General features: G+C 38.6%; 1 protein-coding gene and 1 long non-coding RNA gene across 6 annotated transcripts in view; one reads left to right on the forward strand and one right to left on the reverse strand.

Annotated features, from left to right (window-relative positions):
- Positions 1-22,683, reverse strand: part of PIWIL1 (piwi like RNA-mediated gene silencing 1) — a 171,982-nt gene that overhangs the window by 65,575 nt on the left and 83,724 nt on the right. For 3 of the 4 annotated variants that reach the window (XM_072024471.1, XM_072024472.1, XM_072024474.1), the window contains one exon: positions 12,895-13,044. The exons of the other annotated variant lie outside the window; for it this stretch is intronic. The gene's annotated coding sequence lies outside the window, so the exon portion shown is untranslated. The remainder of the gene's footprint in view (positions 1-12,894; positions 13,045-22,683) is intronic. 4 annotated transcript variants of the gene reach the window in all.
- Positions 3,759-22,678, forward strand: LOC110352435 (uncharacterized). Of its 2 annotated transcripts, XR_011803802.1 has the most exons (4): positions 3,759-4,012; positions 6,986-7,077; positions 15,726-15,819; positions 21,252-22,678. It is a non-coding gene; the product is annotated as an uncharacterized lncRNA (long non-coding RNA). The 2 variants fall into 2 exon arrangements; XR_011803801.1 differs by lacking the exons at positions 15,726-15,819; positions 21,252-22,678 and adding an exon at positions 7,620-8,015 and having other exon boundaries at positions 3,792-4,012.

The following is a 22,683-nucleotide window of genomic DNA, read 5'->3' on the forward strand; positions in this document are numbered from 1 at the left end:
AAAGGACCACACATCACAAAGGGGTCCATTTTAACCTTTCTACCTCAGTTCATGTTATACCGAACAAACAGGCCAACCTGTGTGCTGTTACTAGAACAGGAATCTGAGGTAAGTTGATAAGGTTTATCCAGGTGTAACTGGAGGCACACTGGGGCCTAATGCACGCACACACAATGACAGAAGGACAGAAAAAGCAATAGCTTCAAGAAAATAGGATATTCTGGGCTTTTCAAAACCAACCTGTAGTTGATGTTTGGGTCCATTATTAAAATTAAATGTACCTGAAGCCTGTAGTTTCCACAGCCATGTTATTTTAGGCATCGCAGTGCTGGGGAGCAGCATGAGATCAAAGTAATGGCACATACAGATATATTGGCGTTTTGAGATTGGAAGATAAATAATTCATACATTGAAAACAGAATTGCGTTGGGGATATTATAGATTAATTCCATCTCACACTTTTCCTCTCTTACTCCCCCCCTTTATTTTTGCTAGTGGGAGACCTACTGCCCTTGTCCCTTTCTTCTGATTTCTGAATCTGCCACAGGCACTGTTAGAATTACAGCAGTGATAAGAAAAAATCAGGCGTGGGATTTGAATTAATGCTTTTAGACAAATCTCCATTCCATCTCTAATTCTAATGCTAATTACATTTGCAGATCAAAGCCCGTTCGTTAAAGTTTTGCTTTGGAATACATGTAAAGATTTTACTTTTTTGTTTGATTTTTTTTTTCCCCCATTTTTGGATAAATGCTTCTTCCAGTAGAAACCAGATGTTCCTAAAATATCCCTTTGGAGCTGCACTGCTTTGGTTCTGTTTTCCTTTCGTTGAATCATCTGTATGCACTGGGTATTGCATTGTTCTGTTACTGTATAGGCAATCAATCTTTCTGACTTATTTGGTTTCTGTTTAGAAAAAGCCAATGATAACTTAATAAGTGAGTACAAATAATTGCAAATATGTTTGACTGTATGCTCAGCATTGCAGATATTCGAAAACTGTATCAGCTTCAATAAGATTATGAGATTTCAATGAAGAGATTTAGAATATATATATTGACAACTGAGTTATTATTGTTTTCCCTCTGACTGTCAGATTTATGTGATTTACATTTTCCATTTGCTTCTACAACTAGGAGGACTAAAAGTTTTTTTTTTTCTTTTTTTTTTTTTTTCGTCTGTGAAGCAGAATCTTTTTAACATGGGCTCCATATACATATATATATTTATTTGGGCTTTCAGAAACAGAAACATAAATATAATACAACTCATGATAAAACCATAAAAGCTGGCAACACAGGCACAAGTCTTGTTGCACTCAAATTTAAGCTTGGCATGTCCACACATTTGTAGGATCAGTGCCTATTTTGCAAGTGTCATATAACGAAAGTCAGGGAAAGTCAAGGAATTTTTAACACCATAACATAAGTCAGAGATTTTCAACACCAGAGCCTCAGGGGTTGTAGTAAAAGAGTACAAGCTCATTCTGGGAGGAAATAAAAAGAAGGAAAAAGAGAATGGTAGAATCGAAGTGTGACAAGAGGGGATTAGGTAGTGAAAGGGGATGGATTGCATGCAGGAGGAAGCAGAAAAGGTTCAGAGGGTGAAAAAGCCAATTAGTGGAGTATAAATATAAAAAAGACAATTTCTGAAATAAAGAGGTGTTAACTTAAGGCAGCTAGAGAGAGGATTAGTCAAGGAAGTGACAGGCTGCAGTTAAGAAAGAGTAGGATTCTAAAAGCTGATCAGGACTGAAAACAACTACAATATATTATATAAATTTATAAGGTATTTAGGCTGTATAATGAAATCTGGTTCCTTTTCTACGCACTATGCAGGCTCCCTCCATCACTTGCCCCCCAAAAGGTGTGCTATAGATAGCCGAATTCTGGCTCGCATCTTCTATCTGCAGGCAGCAGCAAAGGCCCTGCTGACTCAGGCGTATTGCTTGTGGAATCTCCTTAGATGTCAGGCACAGTGTGACTCTTCCTATCTTTGCAGCAACAGGAAAACAGTCAACAGGAATCATTACCTCAGCTACGACAGAGCTGTTCAGTGGGTTCCATACCGTCAGATCTGACAGTTACAGAGTACAAAAGGTCCCTGCTCGGCATGGGGCAGTGTTTCTGTACCTTTCCCCAAACACCTAGGAGTATTTCAGACTCAATCCTGGTACGGTAGCTAAAATCCTCTGCATTCAGGACAGTAATAGCATTATAAATATCTATCACCCCTCCAGAAAGCGTTGGGTTCCCATTCATGACGAATCCTTTCCTTGGATGTCTTTCACTCTTTGTGTTATCTTGGGTTTCTCCCATGACAGAGTCTGTTACTTGCCTGTCACTGCTGTAAAACCCTGCAGCTCATCTACTCAGGCAGGCATGATCCCATAATTCATACCTGTGTAAGGTAAAAGAGGAGTAACATACATTGCTTCTTATCCGTTTGATATGGACATATATTTTTTTTTTGCAGTGGAAACTGAAAAGTCTGAAGGGGAAAAATCAAAACCAAAATCAAATTCTGCTCCCATGCATCCACATGTATTTGCAACCAATTCAGCTATTTCTAATTTTAGTTAATGAATGCAAAGACTTTTGGATGTAAATTGGCAACCTGGAAAAATCTTCCCCAAAAGACTGTGTGCTTAGCAAGAAGCATAAAATTACCTGGGTGTTAAGAAATCATGTACTGTTGCCAGAAAAAGCTGCTTGCAATACACAACTAGCTCTTCTGATACATAGGAGCTGTAGTATATATGTTTGAATAGCATTTGCTGCTCTCATCTATTCTCTAGAATATCAGGTACATAGACATAGATCACACTTGCCACTATAGAGATGTCCCATAGACACAAGACTACTAGAAAATACTTAACTAGAAGAAAACCTCTTCCCTTCTGTCTTCTACAGTGCTGCAGGATGGAAGATATCTTTGTCCGATTAAATTTGCCATGCTAAATCTCATGGTTAGGAAGCATCTGCATACAGTTGAAAGATACATATTCTTATGGAAAAAGAATAAATAAAAACATGAAATGTAACAGGCCAAGCTTTCTTCAGCTGGGGTAAATCAGCATTTCTCCCTTAAACTCTCTGGAACTGTGCCTATTTATATCTAAGAATCTAGACAGTTATCTGAGCTTGCCAGCTCAATGTAGGGAGAAACATAGCTTTAACCAATTAAATGTTCGTTAGAGGCAAGACAGAAAGGATAGAAAAAGGATAGAAAAACTCAGAACCAGTGAGCACTTATGCTCTTGTTCTTTTACCAAATGAAATGTTAACATTTTGCGGAATGCCTTTTGCTGCATGGGTAAATGTAAACCCTACTGTCAATACTGTTTTAGAGCTACTGGGGGGTTATTTTACAAATGGGTTTAGAGATTTTTGGTGTACTGGTGTGTCAGTCTTCTTAGCATAGCACAGTTTCGTCAGTAAAAAAGTGCCTTACTCTTATCACTAAACCTACAAGAGTTATAGATGTGATACTGATACCTTAATCTGTAAAACTGCTTCACTGTAGTTCCGAACTAACATACCATGGTACAAAATCACATATACACAAGACCAAACCTGCAACCTACCTCTAACATTAATCTGACAGTGAACAACTGGAAATCAGAAAAGGACAGGAACAGTTAGCCCAAGTGTAATTTCCATGATATGCCTTGTAAGCTGAAATTTACCTCTGTATAAAGAAATAGCAAAGAGACAGCCATGGTTCAGGAGTCTTATTTAAATTGCGGTCAGATTCACTACCGTCTGGCCCTCCGCAGTCACCCTGGATTCATGCCCTGCTACTACAAAGAATATAAACCCATCTGCGCACAAAGTGACATTTACCCTTGCGTTGGTTTTATCACTTGTGGTGTTCTCCCCTTGTGTTGGAACACCGCCATTCTGACTCATGCGGTTGTACTGGCAAACCTGGGCTTGCATACGTTACAAACTGATCTCGAGAGGAGTGTAAGAAGGTATCTCATAATCTTGAAGCAAAACTCTTTCAAAAGGTATGTAGTCGGGATGTGTTGTTTTTTTTTTCATAAATTTTAGAAAAGATGATATAAAGTAGTAAGAGCTGATAACATAGAAGAAAAGAACAGAAGTAGGCAGATCTCTCTTTCTTAAACAGGAAAAAAAAAAAAAAAGGTATTTTTTAAGGTTACTGCTCTATTTTACCCATATAATGTCTGTTTCAGCTGTTGACTAGATTGCCCCTAATGTTCTGGCTCTAAATCTTTTGTTTCACTATGACGACTTAGCCTCTTCGCTTATGGGGATGGATATGACAGTGTGCTTATAAATCTGTGACACTATTTATAGTCATCACCCTTAGGCCACGGCTCTCAAGTTTACAATGACAATCCTAATAAATTTCTCACTTTTCTGTGAAAGAGTTCTACTTTCACATTTTCAAAGATTTTGGGGTTGGGAGAGGACAATGATTGATTGATTGATTGATTGATTTATTGTGAGCATCATGCTGCTGAAGGCATAAAGAAACTCAGTCAATGAAGAAGGTATTACAAGATTTCCTGAAAATGGGTGAACTATGAGAAGTATCTCTGGCTGAAGAATGAAATCAGGAAACCTAAAAGGACTTGCCATGTCTAAGCTTTTAATTTCCATGGTTTCTCAACTACTAATGAAGTCCCGTTATCAGCACATTTTGATCTAGTTATGCAGTCTCTCTGAAATGATGACACAGTACTGTGGCCCATTGTTACAGCAATGGCTATCCCAACCTTGAGCAATAGTATGAGCATGGAAGACGTAAAAGCAGTCCAGCAGGAACCAGCAGTGCAGCCTCCATCACTACATCACTACACAACAGGGTGTGTCTGCAGCTGTGTTCTCTTGTATCGCAACAGGATCACACAGGGAAGTAGCAGCACCATTACTGAATGATAAGGGCCCTTTATAGAGCCCTCACTGCATCGTTAATAGCAGTCATTATCATATGAGTTCTATTTTTCCTTGCATATCTCATTGTTTTATATTATCATTGTCATTCCGTCCATAGATTGGATTATTTTTACTATATAGTATAGTAATACATCTTCCATCTTTTTGCAAACTTTTGATAAAACACATCTTGAATTCTTCATGATCTCTTCTTCCCCTGTCCCACTGACACCAAGTCAGTCTCTGGGATGGAGCAGGTGAAAGGACAGTTCAATGAGATCCAGACTCAGTGAGAGATTCAGGTATTCATAGAGCTGATGAATCTTTAGAGGCTTTGGATGATAAACTCTAACAAGTTTCTACTACATATGTGTGAACTGCAATATCTCCAGTGCTTTTATCTGGATAGCTTAATATGAGTTTTCAAGGGGAAAGCAAAAAGACCGTGTACAAGGTAAAGAACATTTTCCTGCCTAATTTCAAGTCCTCACTCCAAAGTCTCCAGAGTGTTTCAAAGTAAACCTTATCAGATCTCTTAGGGTAGGATCATATTGTGGTTAATGTTGGCCACCTTTAATAATAGGTTGCAATACCAACTCTGCCTATGATGCAAGGCTTTGAATCCATAGGCTAAGTTACATTCCCAGAGGCATATCTTCAGCTTTTATCTGCATCTGTGACTGCTACATGTATATATCTAAAACCATTTTTTTTTCACATTGAAGTCTGGATTCCAGTTTGCTTTCACTTAACTTTGAAATTTGGCTTTAACATCCCCAGATAATATTTCCACACATTATCAATAAGGTCTGATCAGCTAAAGGCAGCTGAAAAATAATTGTGGCAGACAAAATCTTTGTCTTTTGAAGCGTCCCTCCTTTCTGCTTTGCTCATTTTCTGCTTGCAGTAATTTCCTCCACCATTCAAGCACCACGGAAGTTGTAATTGACAAATGGGAAAACTAATCTGGTTATTAGCTGAAGCATGGGCTTTTCAGAAGCTTCCCAGGGTGAGCTGTACGAAGACCTTTCTTACTAGGAAAATACTGACCTGGGCATTGTCAAATCTCTTGCAGAGACAGGTCAGGTGAGTCTCTGATAACACATTAAACTAAAGCAATTATTTCAATCCAGAGGAGTTTAAAGTAGAGAGGAAAAAAAATAAATAAAGACTTCCTACAAAAGATTTAATAGGAAAATTCATATTAAAGCCTTTGAATGTGAACTTCAGTTCACTAAGATGGAAAATTATTATATGACGTATGCATAAAAATGGATGTTGCTCACAAACAAGGGTAATTTATGGTTACCTTTTTGAATCTAGGCAGCTAAAGAATAATTAAACCGTCTGGGATTTCAGGAAAGAAACTGGTTTAGGAAGAATAAAAAAAAATGGCTCAAGTTCTGTTCTCAGAGCAAAATTCACAACTGTAAAATGTCTATGTGTTTTCTAAAATACATCTAGGTAGGCCTATGCAGGCTTGATTTGGACTCTACATAGAGGTCAACTCCCCTTTCAAATGGAAGGGCTGAGAAGCAAAGTTTGCAGCAGAATAAATACCAGTATGTTTTGCTGTAGATTCCTGTATCTTTTTCACAGACCCTTTCAAACTGCTAGTGGTCCAAAGGTACTATAAAATTCAAAATGCAGGAGGATTACATTACTTTATTGTACATTAGTACAGTTCTAACCTCTAGAATCTTTTAAACCAATTCTTAATTTCTTTACTCTCCAATCTAATTCATAAAGCTCAGTCCTGCAAACACAGATATCACTCAAGAGCCAAATGCTCGTATAACAACTAGCAGAGAAGTTTGGACTCTGGGCCTGACAGGTGCTTCATCTCAATCCCTTTATTACTTACTACAGGGAGAGTAATAAAATTATTTTCAAGGAAAAAAAGAAATGAACCTTGTTTAGAGTTGATGAATGTGTACATAATGAAAGACAGCTGAGCTTGCAGTAACCCAAAGAAAAGATGGTTTGAGCAAACTGATATGCCTGCATAACTCCCATTAGTACTGTGAGTTATACACATGCTGAGGAATGAAAATGAACTCCAATTAATGTGTTTATAGAGGAAAATGCTGCTTCCAGTATACCGTTCTCCAGCTGAGCTGAGAGTGACTTCCCAAGATAAGACCCTGCTGTTACTCAGCTTCTAAATAAGGTAAGAGAAGATTGGGTGATGGGAGGTTCAGATGGCAAAGTGAATTTGCCTTGGTGAATCTGAAGTGCTTACATTGCAGTCTGCAGTTCAGCTGCTTACCTGGTTTCTGGATGCTTTTTTATTTACTGTCAATTTAACAAACCTTGTCCTCTGTTGATAAGGAGCCTTAGTGTTCAGCTTAGTCCACCAATTTCCCTTCTGACACCCCAAGCTTTTATAGTGTCATATTTATTTTAGTAACTACAATATATTTGTTTGTAAGCCCTCACACCAGGCTGCAGTGCATGTTAATTCGTTAAGCCTGACTGAATGTAAAATTACAACACAACAATGGGAATGTTGTCCCTGTACTGATGTATAATTGGTCATCCAGGGAAACCTGAGTTCCCTTCTTCAGGGAAACCTTTTGTAATTCAGAGCAGTTAAAACCACTAGTTATTCAAGCAGGTTAATTCTCTCTCCAGTATCTTCCCTTAGATAGGAATCTTATGTAGAATCTCTGATGTGGGCAAACAGAATGATCTGCATCTATTCTACCTCAGGCTCTGATTTCACAAGCTGAACAAATCTGGACTGACTCCATACTGGATTAACAGACTTCTAGCAAAAACAAGTTTTGCTACAGGAAACGTGGTGACATAACAAGTTCAGCTTGGTCCTGATCTCAATACAGTCATCAGAGGACACGTGGGTACTTTGAGTAGGAACAGAGGTGCTATGCACTCTCCTCTGGGTGAATCTTTTCTGCTTCTCTGCATCAAAATGGATGAAGTTACACTGCACCTGCTTAAAGCTTGCAGCTTTACAGCTACTGTTCGTCCTCATTTCCTACCCAGGGCTGCTAGGGCTGGCTAAGCTTAAGTAGCTGTCATGCCTTATCCAAAGTTTAGATTAAAAAGCATATGAAATGATCTATAATAAATAAATACAAGAAGTATTCCGATTAATTTAAATTTGTCTCCTTCTTTATTTCTAAAAGCTCATCACATTATTCACCGAGAAATATAAATAAATATGAAAGGGACAGGCCCCTTCTGTCAGAACAGTGGTAAAGGTGTGGGCTTTTGTCACATCACACTTCTGAAAGGTTATTGAAAGTGTGGGGCCATCAATCAGAAAGGTAAAGATTATTTCAGCAATAACTGCACAGACAGTTTGCAGCCACCTCACCTCCTGGCAAAGAACTGTGCTCCGTTTATGAAATTCATTTCATGTGCGTGCTAAGCACAAAGGATGTATACTACTTAAATTCCACCATCCGTGATGTATATTAGGGCTTGTCTCAGCATGCTGCATAAAGGTAAAAGTCTTCAGGAGAACTTTGCTGACACGAGCTAGGAATTGACAGAGCGATTAGAAATGGCTGTTTTTTCTTTCAGCAACGTAATCTTATGGCAACAGAATGCCATTATACAATTAATCTATTGCTCCCAGCCTCTACTCCTTTTTTTTTTTTTTTTTTTGCTCATGTTCTTTGAGGACTGTGTTTGCTGACCATAATTACTTTGCCTGCATGAGCCCATGCAGACAGAAGTGGCTGCATGAAGCAGAGGTACAATGCCACTTATGCTCTCAAGATAGAGGAGGAAAAGAAGCAACTGGAAAAATAGCTCCCCTCCAACACCCACATTTCATTTTTTTAAATACATATACACTTTAGCATTTCTTTTCTTTTGATTGTATAGTAATCAGGCTAAAGATTTTACCTGGTGTAAATGCAGTGAACTTGATTTACAGTGGGGAAGAACCAGGTGGTAACAGGAAAGTTTCAAGGAGTAAAGAACAGGGAGAAAATAGAAATAGTTCATGGGGTATCACATATTTTAGAAAAACAGAAACTTGAAGAGTGTCAGAAAGGTTCCCCTTTCTTCACCCTGACTCTTCAAATTTTTCCTCTTGCACCAAAATAGACTGTTTGTTTATTACAGGAGGAACTAATATTTTCCCTGTAGCCTGTTAAAAGAAATACATCCTCTTTGTGGCTTTGAAAATCCCTACAGGATTATGAATGAATACTTCAAGAGTGCATTATAAATTCAGACATGTCTATTGGGCTTTCAAGTATCACAGCGGGAGCTTCTTACTGAGGCAACCTGAGGGTAAAGGCTTTCCCACCTTTCCAAAGTGACTCCTCCCACAAAATTTTCTTAGGCTGAAGTTAAAAAAAAAAAAAAAAGAAATCACCCTACCTAGTTGAGCTTCTTAGAGCTACTTCATTCTAAGAGCTGAATATAGATATAATTTAGTACAATCACATACCCAGACATTGCTCTGGAGCCAGCTCAGTTTTCCTGACATATGCAGTATCTTGCACGCTTTTTAGTGGCAGGTTGTTGTTTGAAACCAATGTGTTTTTTATTTTAAGGTCTAAGTAGGCTAGTTAAAAAAACTTGTTTGCCAACACTAGCTGTCCTAGATGTGCTATGAGCACCTGTCATTATCTCCTCCAGATTCTGCTGTTGCTCCTACTTGCCAACTGGCAGCGTCACAGCATTGTGACAGCGATTACAAAGTAGGATTAGACAAAGCCCATTTCTCCCCTCCTCTGCTGCGAGTGCTGAACCAGCAACTTTGCCATGTTTTGATCAGATGCATTCAGCACTGACATATAAATCAGGGACAGTACTAAAGGGATGGGGAAGGAATCAGTAACAAAGACCCAAAATCAAGGGCAACTTGGAAGGAAAAACAGGACTAAGGAGAGTTTAAAAAGCACATGGCTTTGAATCTATATGTACTTACTTCTGAAGGGGATGAGGGGTGTTGTTACTTTCAAATGAATTCACAAATTTTCAGGCTTTTGAATGCATATTGCCCCAGTAAGAAACCTCCAGTAGGCTGAGCCTCAGAACAAACTGTAAGATGAAAATTAGTTTTAACTGGAAACTGTTAAGGGCAGTTGTTAAGAAGTCCTGTCACAGTCTTTGAAATTTAAGAGTCACCTGCAGTAACTGGTGTAGGTGGTACTTGTAACACTACGCTTGATGATGACTTAATGGCTCAGCAGATGTGCATTAGGTGGAACGTCTTCATAAAGATTAACTGAAAGGTGAATGCATTATCTTTATGTATCTCAGCTAAAAATACAGGGCAGTACGATGAAAAAAGTTGAAGAAAATGGTGATCTGATCATTTTTCTTGTTCTGTTAGTTAACAGACGGAAAAGCTGGTGTCAAGGTGCTCCAACATTGTAACAATGGAGGAAGATTTGGTGCTGGCAACTATTCTTCCAACATACAGAACAGAGTGTGAAGATGAGGAATACAGAACAGAGTATGAAGATGAGGATACATGTTGTATTTGATCAAACCTTTAATATGTGATATTCTTGGGCATTTTTGCAGGACAATGATCTAATACACATCCACTCCTCAAATACTTTACATTACAGTCTGTGACTGAACTTGGGGGGGCTGACAGAGAGGAGTGATGTACATCAGCTGACATGAGCTATGTGGTTAAAAAGAAGCATGGCAAAGTGGCATCAAACACCTCTGATTCCAGCCTGACTTAACTAATAGACAAAAACCTCTCCGTTATTCTATTCCATAGTGAACAACTTGGTCTGAATGCAAGGATTCTGTATTTCCACTGGTGAAACTGAAGAACAGTTTTCCTTTGCTCTGTCTCACTTCTTAAACCTGTTAATTTGTATTTATGACCATAAATACAGAGATCATTCTGCAGGTCAAGCATTTTCTAGAATTCTCTGGTGTAGAGACTCACTCGGTAAAATACATCCTGTAGTTTTAGTTGGCAAATATAACAGAAACAAGAATTAAAGTAATAAGATCTTAGGCACTTGGGAAAAAAAAAAAAAAGAAACAAACAAAAAAGATTGTTATCTCCATTTTTCAATTGCTGTTAGTGAGAAAAGTACCCAGCAATATGTAGGTCAGCATCAGTAGCTGCTTTGGTAGTCTGAGAACAGTTTAAAGGAAGGAAGAGGTGTTTTTTTTGTGGTTGAATAAGTTACTCTATTTCCATGAAGTAGCTGTGTCTCACCCCCAAAGGGAGAAGCATTATCAGCAAATGAATGAACAGGGCATTCTGTGTTATGCCAGTAGCACTGTCTTTGAAAACAAGGGAGACAAGAAAAACAGATTTGGTGTGGCTTTTATTTTCCTGTCGACCATTGTAATAGAGCTTCTCCATTAACTCATTCTTGTCAGGTTGAATTGAAAGTGACAGTTAATAACTTACACCAGCATCTGCTTTCACTTGATGCAATAGCAATAGAGCTCTGCAGTGTCCTCACAGTGTTTGGAGAAACATGGTTTGCAGGCAGAGGTACTGTCTTATATTAGAGTACTAGGCACAGATGGAGAAAAATAAGAAGATATGCTCTTGGGCCAACAATCTCTTTATTAGGTAACCTGGAAACTCCAGTTCTTACTGATATACTGGTAAAATCTAGTGGATATTTGCATTCTGCTTCAACTAAGTTATCAGAAGTTCAGTTCCTTACTGATACCACCCCACTCACTTGATTACGCTGCAATGAGCTTTCCCAGCAGCAGAAGTTGCATCTGAGCTAGGAAAACAAGTCACAAGCTAGGAAAACAAGTATTTTTATTTTACAGCCTATGCAATGACTGATCCAGATTATAGCTTCTTGTTCAGTGTGGGAATCAAGCAACTCAGACCAGTGACAGGAAAACCTCCGGGTCAGCCCACGCAGTAGTACTGCATCAAGTGTGTGCCGAGCAGTGATCCACCAGATGGAGGCTACCCTGACAGCTCGTGAAGGACAGGGTCCTGGGCAGGCATGTTATGTGTCAGTAGGTGTTTCAGTGTTTTCCTGATTCTCTCTCTAATCCCTTAGACAATTTACAGCATTAACACAGTATGTTATACTATCCCTTTGAATACATTCTAACCTACAAAAAAAAAATACATTAGTCAATGTTTTGCTCTAGCTACTTCTGCAAGCAAAATTTTGTGTCACTCTAAAATTTGTGTTTGGTCTTTTCCATGAGACCTTTTAGTGCTCAAGTCAAAGTAATAGATCTGTAATTGGTTTCAAAGCATGCTTAGATTGAGATATATCACACACTGTAGTCAAATTCTCTGGATATTCCTTAGTAACATTTACTCTTGTCATCACACTTTCAGTGATTTTCAAACATGAGGAACTGTTGATGTCAAATTTTATATTGTTCTTTTGTCAGTGTGTAGGCAAGCATATTTTGGTATACTCACTTTATTCCATCTGTCAGGTAGGACAAATTCTGCCTTTAATTATACCTACTTTAAATGAACACTTATGTTCAAAAGTATTGATGCCTCCCAGTATTTCTACACTGATTGTCTCACAAACCACATGGCTTGTTTGTTGTTGTTTTCTTCATATTGTCGCATTGGCATTTTTTGTAATCTGATTTACAATAAATCCCTTTCATCTTCACCTGCAGCTTTTTCTGAATGGAGTACATGGAAAAAAAACTTGCAAGTGGGACATTTTCCCAGTTATGATCTTCACTGTTTTGCTTTCTTTCCTTCCTTTCTCATCCCTCCCCTTATTTCACTAGATTCTTTTCTGGTGGCCTAGATTTAACATCGTTTTACTGCCGATTCTTGCAGTTGCAAAACTGTGCTAGTATCATATTGTATTAGTCAGGAAAAGTTATTTAGGGCAGGGACAGTCTTTTTGGTCTATGTTAGCACATAGATGTCCTGAGCCAGAATGGAAACTCAGAGGTACTGCTCTCGTATGAATGGTAGCAGGAGAGAGAAATGTATCTGTATGCCTATACCTATACAGAGATTGATGAAGGTAAATGTATCTAAAATTTGAATTAAACCTATTCTACTTACTTCATTTCTGATCCATAACGACCCTCCTCCTTTATTTCTTCCGAGGTCACCTACTTCTTTACTTGCTCTTCCACAACCCCTGTCCTCAGCCTTTTTATTTCCTTCAGATTCTTGCTCCTGAATTACTGGAGTATTGTTCACAGCTACTCACTGTAGAAAAAGGGGACAATGTTAATGATCCATTGAAACAACTTAAGATTTGTTACCCAGAAGTTCTAGCCTGAAGGGGACAATTCACAAAAATAGCAGTATAAGGCCGTTACTATTCCACTGGCCACAAGTCAAGCAAAAAAAGATTCCTGGTTTCCCTTCCAACAGCTGCTTGTATCTGCTTGTTCATCAGAGATTACCATCTGTTCAGCTTTGCTGATTTAGTGTTTGGATGCTTGTGCCCTGTACCAGACCTCATATCAGTTCTGAAAACAAATCCAACCAAAAATGAACCTTACTTCTCCTCCTTCTTACTCAGTTACTATTTTTACATCAAACTCTCCTGGTTCTTCATTGGGACACTACCAAAATAAAGTACTGATTCAGAAAAAAAGCACAAAGGGCACAAGAATAAGCAGGAATCAGAATTTCTTCAATCTGTTCTAACAGAACATAAACATACAACCACAGGCTATCAGTATGCAAAGGCTTAAAAAAAAAAAAAAAAAAGGCCTCGTTTGATGAACTTGCAACTCAAGAGCTGCTGTTCCCTTCCCTCAATTGAATGACTGTGTCATCAAAGGGCTTTTTGCATCCATAGCATCCAACAAACTAGTTTGTAAGTCTCAGGAATTTAGATAGCATCCTCTTCTTGGATTTTGAATAGGGCCTTCTGGATGTGATACTAAGCTTTGTTCCTTGGTAAGCTAAAGATCCTTTTCTCTGTGTAAGTGCGTGCGTGTGAGATAGAGTGGCTCTGTCAGAATGGATGATCTCATCTTCTTGAGTGGCTTTAATTGCATAGGCTAATCATCCTGTACAGGCTAATTTCACTTACTCTGTCTGTGACACAGTAAGCTTCTACAAAGCACAAACAATACACGAATAAATAAGCCCAAATATTAATCATTCCCGTCATTGTTAACTGTTGAATGTTGCAGGCGACCTGTGCGAAAATGCTGACAGGCAGTGCAGGGAGGGTTAGAAAGAGAAATATGTCTCCACTGGTATCACCTCTCTATGCTAAATGGTTTTGGACAAAGGAACATTTAATCCTTAGAGCTCATATATCTGAAAAGCATCTGATTCATATTTGAAATGAGGGGAACTGGACAGGTACTCAGTACTTTCAGAATATTTTCAATGAAGAGAATAGTTCTGTCCCTATTGTAGACTTTGGAGTATGATCAGAAAAAAATAGTATTAATCTCCCCAGGGGACTCAGACTTCCTATATCAGAGTGGGTAAAAGTCATTAATTACCTTCCAAGTTCCTTACAGTGCTACAAGCAGAAAACTCACCAAACTCTGCTCTCAGAACAGTCCTTTGCTCATTCTTTCACCCAGGCTGTATGTGTGTGTAGGGCAGTAAGGAAGTTTTGGCAAGTATATCACACATACCTCAGTATGAAATGTCATTCGAATGATTTAGGAAAGAGATTAACCAAAACAGCTTAAAGTGATATTTGCCAATAAGGATCAGAAGCCTGTTAAAGAACACAGCCATTTTGAGCCTCTGCCATTTGCCATCTGGCTCCATTTTCAGCCTCCCCTCCTCTCCTAACACTCAGAGAAACTTAATCTCCCTCCTTTCAGTCACAACCCAGATGTGCAGCTTCTCTTCCTGGGCAGCAGGAGGAGGAGAGCTCAAATCCATTTGCTTTCAATGCTCTCCCACTGGAGTTGTGGTTTGCTTGCTTGTACTTGTCTCTCTAGCTGTACAGCTGAACTGAGACTGTTCTACCTCAGTGCAGACAGCTGAGGTCAGTAATAGAACTTCTACACACAAAAACATATTTTATCTGTAAGCAGCTAGAACTAGCCTGCCCTACACTGACCTGTCGCCAGCAGAATTGCATTAAAAGAGCTATCTCAAAAGCAATACTTTTTCCTCCAACAGTGAAGCAAAGCTTGAGAGGTCATAGGATATATTATGTTAACTCTAGGATTTTCTACATTTCTCTGATTTTAAATCAGAGGTTGATTTAATAGAATTTCTTTGCATTAATGTCCTCTGTTTAACCAAAGGAAAAAATGAAATTAAATCAGCTGTACTTAATCATGTTAGTATTTAAATTGTTCTAATTAGTCTTTGAAGTTCATGTGTAACTTAGGTGAATGGGATAAAACATGACTATGACTCCAGTTCTGTGGGCTTGCTCCTTCTAATTCTCCAATTTAGATCATGGCTGGGCTAACACAGAAGCAGGTGTGTTTACAGAGTAACAGCTGCTCTTTGGTAACAAGGTTGACTTCAGAGTTAATAGGAGCTTGGAATTGGGCATTGAAAAGTACAGTAAATTATCAAGTTACTCTAAAGATCTATAACATCTGTCCCTTGATTTTTTTTGTTTGGTATCCTTGTTTGTTAGTTAGTTTGTTTGTTTGTTTTCTTCCAATATTAAAGAAGTGTTCTTAGAAGAAAAAAAAAAGGCAAAAACTAAACAAAAAAAATCAAACTTACAGTTTTCTATCTCATTTTTCTTTTTTTTTTTTTGAGAATGAACAAAGTGAAAAAGAAAAGTAAAAAGAAAAGAGAAAAAAAAAAAGCCTTTATCTTTCTTCAATGAAGAACCACAGGAACTGACAGGAACAGTTTAAAATAGCCTGTAGTTCTAAGATACATTTCAAAGAAAGTGCATACAAGGTACAAATAACCATTCATGACCTCTGATTTTGCAGGCTGTCAAATATCCTGAGCCTTGAGAGAAATGAGAAACATCTCAGTCTGTAAACAATGGAACTAATGGAACCTGGTTTCCTGAAGATTTCTGTGGTATGTACCAATACTCCCTCACCTAAACCTGTCTCCCTATTTCCTCCCTTCATCACCATGGCCAACAGCACTTAGGTAAAAAATACCCTTATAGCATCTCCAATGATCTTTTCACTGCAAAGCCAGGCCATGACTCAAATCTTTTTTCATAATATTCCTATTTTCTCTCATTGCCTTCATAATTGCCAGTCCTCTTTAATATCTTTATTGATGATCTGGATGAGGACATTGAGTGCACCCTCAGTAAGTTTGCAGATGACACCAAGTTAAGTGCGTGTGTAGATCTGCTCGAGGGTAGGAAGGCTCTGCAGGAGGATCTGGATAGGCTGCACCGATGGGCTGAGGTCAACTGCATGAAGTTCAACAAGGCCAAGTGCCGGGTCCTGCACCTGGGGTGCAATAACCCCAAGCAGAGCTACAGGCTGGGAGATGAGTGGTTGGAAAGCTGTCTGGTGGAGAACGACCTGGGAGTGATGGTTGCTAGTCGGCTGAATATGAGCCAGCAGTGTGCTCAGGTGGCCAAGAAGGCCAACGGCATCCTGGCTTGTATCAGAAGCAGTGTGACCAGCAGGGCTAGGGAGGTGATCGTCCCCCTGTACTCGGCTCTGGTGAGGCCGCACCTCGAGTACTGTGTTCAGTTTTGGGCCCCTCGCTACAAGAAGGACATGGAGGTGCTTGAGAGAGTCCAGAGAAGGGCGACGAAGCTGGTGAGGGGCCTGGAGAACAAGTCCTACAAGGAGTGGCTGAGGGAGCTGGGATTGTTCAGCCTGGAGGAGGCTCAGGGGCGACCTTATCGCTCTCTACAGGTACCTTAAAGGAGGCTGTAGCAAGGTGGGGATTGGTCTATTCTCCCACGTGCCTGGTGACAGGACAAGAGGGAATGGGCTAAAGTTGTGCCAGGGGAGTTTTAGGTTGGATGTTAGGAAGAACTTCTTTACCAAGAGGGTTGTTAGGCATTGGAACAGGCTGCCCAGGGAAGTGGTTGAGTCACCATCCCTGGATGTGATGCATCTTTAAAAGACGTTTAGATGTAGAGCTTAGCGATATGGTTTAGTGGAGGACTAGTTAGTGTTAGGTCAGAGGTTGGACTCAATGATCTTGAGGTCTCTTCCAACCTAGAAATTCTGTGATTCTGTGATTCTCCATAGAAGCCTTCTCCCTTATTCCCCAGCAACCTTTGTCTCCTAGATGAGCAAGAAGTAGGAAAAAGTGTGACTTGGACAGATCTACCTTTGTACTGGTTAACCAGCTGGCATGTACCTGCTGCTTGTCCAGGAGCTGTGCCTCTGAGTGACCAGGCCATCAAACTGAGGCTGCGAGAGCAGAGAGCTCCCTGCCTTCCGCTCTCTGACTACAAAGTCAGGAAACGTGTGGGAATTTAAATTCTTCAGATCTCCACACTTCTTTTAAGCTAAGTAGAAATTAGCTGATAAGGTGAACAGAAATTTAAGGAGGGAACAGATAAATACTGTGAATATGTAAGCTTTATTTCCTTAGAAAAGCTGGTTTAAAATTAATTTATTTAACTCAGACTACAGATTTGTGTACTCCTTAACACAATTAGAATGGCCAACTTCTTAACACATAACAGTTTTTCTCTCTCTTCTGTGTATTTATATGGTCTGTATTACCATAGTAATAGGATCCCAGCATCCTTTAATAAATGAGAGGAATGTCCCTTCCTCTCCCCAGTGAAAATGACCAGTACTGTCATCCCAATTTTAAGTGCAGGAATTGTGTCAGAGAGCCCCTAAGGCCCCTGCATGGAAAGTAATGCCTAAGCAAAGGGGCACATGCCATTGCAGCATGCAGCACTCTAACACCTTGCTGTGTACAAACCCTCAGAATCACGTCGTGTGATGCAATTTTCCTCAGCAACCACAACCTCATAAAGAACATCGCTTTCTGCTATACCAAATTCATCCTGAATAACAAATGCAGAGCAGTCAGTATCATAAAAATAATCAGATTAGGTCCTGGTTCTGGTTTATTGCTACCCTTCTCATGCCCCTTTCTTTCCTATTCCTTGTATATTTTTTTTTCTGCTCTTTTCTCTATTTTTCCTCTTCTCTCACTAAGACATCCATTTAAAAGAGGTATTTTCTATCTATAGCACTTGAGATAGAGCTTGTTTGAATAGAGCTTGACTCGGACCCTTCTATCTCACATCTGTGGCTCCACAAAGGCAGGAAATACTTCCTATTTGTTGTTTTCTAGAATTGTTTTATGCTCATAGTAAATTACTGGCTCTCCCTTGACTATGAAGATTTTTATTCAGAATGCATAGCCTTCCATCTTAAGAGGCTGTATTGACCATGCTTTGCAAAAAGTTTATACCTTAAAAAACAAAAGACATCAAAATTTGATTAAGCAGCTGCAGGCTTTCATTGTATAGTCTCTCCATAAGCTTCTGATGCACCTATGTTATTACAGATATAGATAAATAAAAAAAGATTTTATTTTTTTTTCTGTTAAGAAGTTTAGCTATGTAATCAAAAGTAATTCAGTACCTGTTCAGCCTTGCTAACAAGAGGCAGATTCCACACCCTAGTAGAAAAATGATCAAAGGTTCTTTTGGCATCAATGAATGCTAAATAAATAATAGTAGTAATAATAATCATGAGGGAACAAACTCCTAAGACTCATGCAGCTGTGAGCATTTTTACGTTTTTTTGTACTTTAAACTTGAATCACATCTCAGGGGTTGTTACCATGTAGGTGAACAGGATTAAAGCCAAGTGACAAAGGGTGGGACTTTTGAAATGTCTTAGAAACTGGCATAGACATGAATGGGGGCTAGGTTGGACAAAAAGGGAAGAGCTATTATAGGCTGTCACTTCAGAAAAAGCATTTAATTTGATCACGTGTGACTATGGCTCAGAAACACAACAAATGCTTTAGAGGGAGGCAAAAAAGAAAGAATGTACCTGACTGTTTTCATAAGGCTGCTAACAAGCAATAATTCTTTCTTATCCAAAGTGGCAATCAGCTGATATCCTGAAGCAGATTTGATTATCCAGCTTACAAAACACAATGTCAGTTGTCATAAAATTACCCTAAATCATTCTAAGAATACACTATTTTCATTGCAGTTATGCTAGGGAGCCTTGGTGACAGATCAGAATGCAATGCCTCAACACATAAAGAATTGGTGATTCTTTCTCCGAAGAGTTTGTGGAAGATGACTGACAGGAAATGCACGTGGAATCTGTCGATTGATATTGGTCAGCACAGCAAGAAAAAATCACATTACACCAAATGTTTAACCAGTATTGTTTAGTATTGTTTTTGTATAGGCATCATAGGAGAGCAGACTTTTAAAAAGGTATTACAGCAGCTACAATGCAATTCCTTAGGAGGTGATTAAGTGGTGCTCCACCTACACAGAGACAATCCCCCACCCCACCCCCCCCCCAAAAAAAAAAGGAAGGCTTATAAGAGAAAATAATAATTAACTGATAAAGGTGGCATCAAAAGGAGTAATTGTGGAAATGACACCTAGCTAGTGTGTGAAATGTTGGGTAACCAAATCCACAAACAGCCTTGAAAGTAACTGAAGTGGTAGAGAAGGGGCATGTTGTAAGGGCAAGCCACAAACAGATAATGCCACAACAAGACCCAGCCAAGAAATCGAGAAGTTAATCTTTGCAGCAATGTGTTGATGATAAAAATTAGATTGTAGGCAAACTGTTGTCAGCAAGCAATGTTGAGATTTTTATTTGGATAGGAGGGGAGTCTCCTTTGAAAGAGCTAAAAAGAATTTTTAAAAGTAACATTCTGGTTTAAAAAAGAGACAATGTGAATTCAACACTACAGATTAAAAAAAAAAAAAAAAAAAAAAGGAGACAGAGAGGAAATAGGAAATGAAATCAGTTAATTGTTTTGGTTAGTTCTGGCCACCCCACCTGAGTGATGTCAGAGTATCATCATCTTTCTGTCCATCACAGGACAATTGTTTATGCCTGTGCAAAATCATTTCTTGCAAAAGAACCTTTCAAGTGTTGATGAGATCAATGTAATACAGGGCTATTACTAAAAGTATAATCTTCTTCATTTACAATGATGACGCACAAAATGGAGAGAATCCTGCTTAGTTCTTTCCTGCTTAGTTCTTAAAAGTCCAAGTTGAATGTGGAGGACTGCCAGTTAAAAAAGCATTATTTACTAGTGCTATGGGTGCATTTCCTGGGGAAATCGATGAGATAGAAAAAAGGAAAAAAAACAACAACAAACAAACAAACAAACAAAAATAATATTCTGTGCGATTCAATTTGTAACTGTCCACTTTCAAAGTAAACCACATGAAAAATTCATTTAAACATTATGGAGTGAAATGTTCAGGTGATGAAAATGAGAGAATCTCCTACAAAATTAATGAAGCTTTGCATCAGTTAAATATGTTTTGGTTACCTCTTTACTTTTTTTTTTTAAATACGGTTGAAAGCCAGTATTATTTATGTGGACGACAACGAATAATATTAATTGAAAAATCACCAGCAGATGAATTTTATATGTGGATAAAACCAACACAAAGTGAACATAGACTATGCTGAGCATTTTTATTATTCATTATTAAGGGAGATGAAAAGAAAAGACATTGCTTTGTTAATGCATTAAAGCCCCCTCCCTGAAAAAGTCTATGACCTACAGAAAGCAGGGGGTGGAAAAAGTGTTATTCTCTAGAAGGTGGTCAGTGTACATTCTTGGAGATCCAGAGATCTTGGAGATCCGTAACAGCACATAATTTCATGTGGAAAGTATCTATCGAATTGCAAAAGCTGAAAAATATCACAAAAGACAAAATATGTGTCACGGTTTCAACAGCACTTTGGTTATCTATATGATTGTACACAGTTCAAAACTGTCAAAGAAAAGAAATAACATTCCACTTGCATCTACAAATGCTTGCATCTGAATTTGTAATTGGGGCAATTACCAACTAAATTACCTGCCTGCATATGTAATTAGGTAATCTGCTACATTTTTGTGGTGGTGACAGCCTTTGTAATTGCCCGTACTTTCACTGAGATCTACTAATTAAATCAAAGGACAGAAAGCCGAGAGGTTTCTAGATCCTTATGTAGGCTGAGTCACCTGTTGATTCTATTGTGTAACACCTGAGTAGGCAGTTCAATGGAGTTAATTAGTCATTCTCACTTGGGAACTAGTTGGCTGCAGCAACAGATATTATTGTGCTTACAAATATCAGAAAGGATGGCATTCTGAAGATTTCTAGTGCAAGTTAAATCTTAGTATAGACCCAGGATCCTTCCCCCTCTCTGTTAAATTGTAGATCATCTAAGTTTAAAAGCAACTGATTACATCTAGAAAAATCTCTTTAATCCAAACACATACAAATCAATTGTCTAGTTTCATAGTGGTAAAAATGCCAGTATTTGTTTCTTTTTTTTTTTTTTTCTCCTTTCTCATAGGAACTTCTTATAAGAAAAGAGCACCTCAGGAATCAAGTCCAGAATCCCTCCACCAGAGACAACCATGCAATAGTCACTCCCCCAGAAGGGTTCACAAAATTGCTACTCCCTCCCTATCTTTCACAGACACTTCCTATAATCACACAGTGAATTTCAGACCTGAAGTAAAAGCTCGAGGAACACACTTCTAATTACTATTGCAAAGAGAACAGAAAAGATGAAGTATGTTACCAGTGATTTATACCTCTACTAAGCCGTATTTTTGCTCAATGACTAGCAGGTCTGTTGCACACTACCAAAGATGATCTGAAGTGATCTCTGCCAGTCAAATCTGAAAAAAAAAATCCTTTCCAGACCCCAAATCAAGCAATCGGAGTAACTCTGGGTGTGTGAGCAAGACTCATCAGCCAGACATTTGTCCGAGTTTAATACTGCTTGCCAAATCCACTCACATACCACTTTCATGCAGTTTAGTTGTGAGACAAGAACTAGTGAGGAGAAAAAAAGTCAGATATAGAGTTCATGTTGTATGTTCTTGAGGATGACACTATTCCCATTCCATTCCATTTTCAGAAAAGAAAGGACCAGGGGTTTTAGGCAAACTAGTGTCAGATGTGGTGAGATTTTAGCTTGGATAGCAGGGGACTTTTGTATTTCCTTTGTAAGAGCCAAAAAAATAAATATAATAAAAAATTGCAAACAAACAAACAAAAAAACTCATTGTTTTGAAATAGCATAGCCCAGATTAAAAAGTAATAATAATTAAATGATGTGTTTTTCAGTGAGTTTTGATTACCCCTGAGGAAAAAAGGTAGCCAAATTAGACATCAAAATGGAAAACATCCTTTCTGTCTCTTGCAGTTAGGTAATGAGATTCCATACACCACGGTGTGCATAAAAAATAAACATGAAACAAAGAAACTCAACCAAGTAGATTTCAAGCAGCTTTTCAAATCCATTAGGGATAGCTGTAAATCTAATACTCATGACTTAAAATACCAAGTATCTACCTCAAGATACCCTCCTAAGCTCTGATCTCTTCCTTAATTTACTGAGCTCACTTCATTTTACCTTACTTAGCTTCCAAGCTTCACAACGGAAAACAGCGCGCACTTTTCAACAGTGTCTAACTAGGAAAAGAATCTAAGAGGAAAGGCACATACATAGTTGATGAGAGTACATCCAAAGGCCATTTTCAGCTATAATAGAATACCTCCGTGTACCTTGATGAAGCTGATGGGATTACTTCTAAATGACTCTGCTATCAGAAAGAGCAGAATCTGTCCCATCAACCTGCAAATATTTGATCATTCTGTTTGGTCCCTTACTGATTAAAGCTTTGCCAAGAGCTGATTGGCCTTGATTCACTCAACCTAACTAACACCTTTCATCTAAAAAAACTGGGGATTCAAAGCCAGTAGAAAGATGCACT

Source organism: Anas platyrhynchos, chromosome 16, assembly GCF_047663525.1.
Source record: "Anas platyrhynchos isolate ZD024472 breed Pekin duck chromosome 16, IASCAAS_PekinDuck_T2T, whole genome shotgun sequence".
Classification (NCBI taxonomy): Eukaryota; Metazoa; Chordata; class Aves; order Anseriformes; family Anatidae; genus Anas; species Anas platyrhynchos.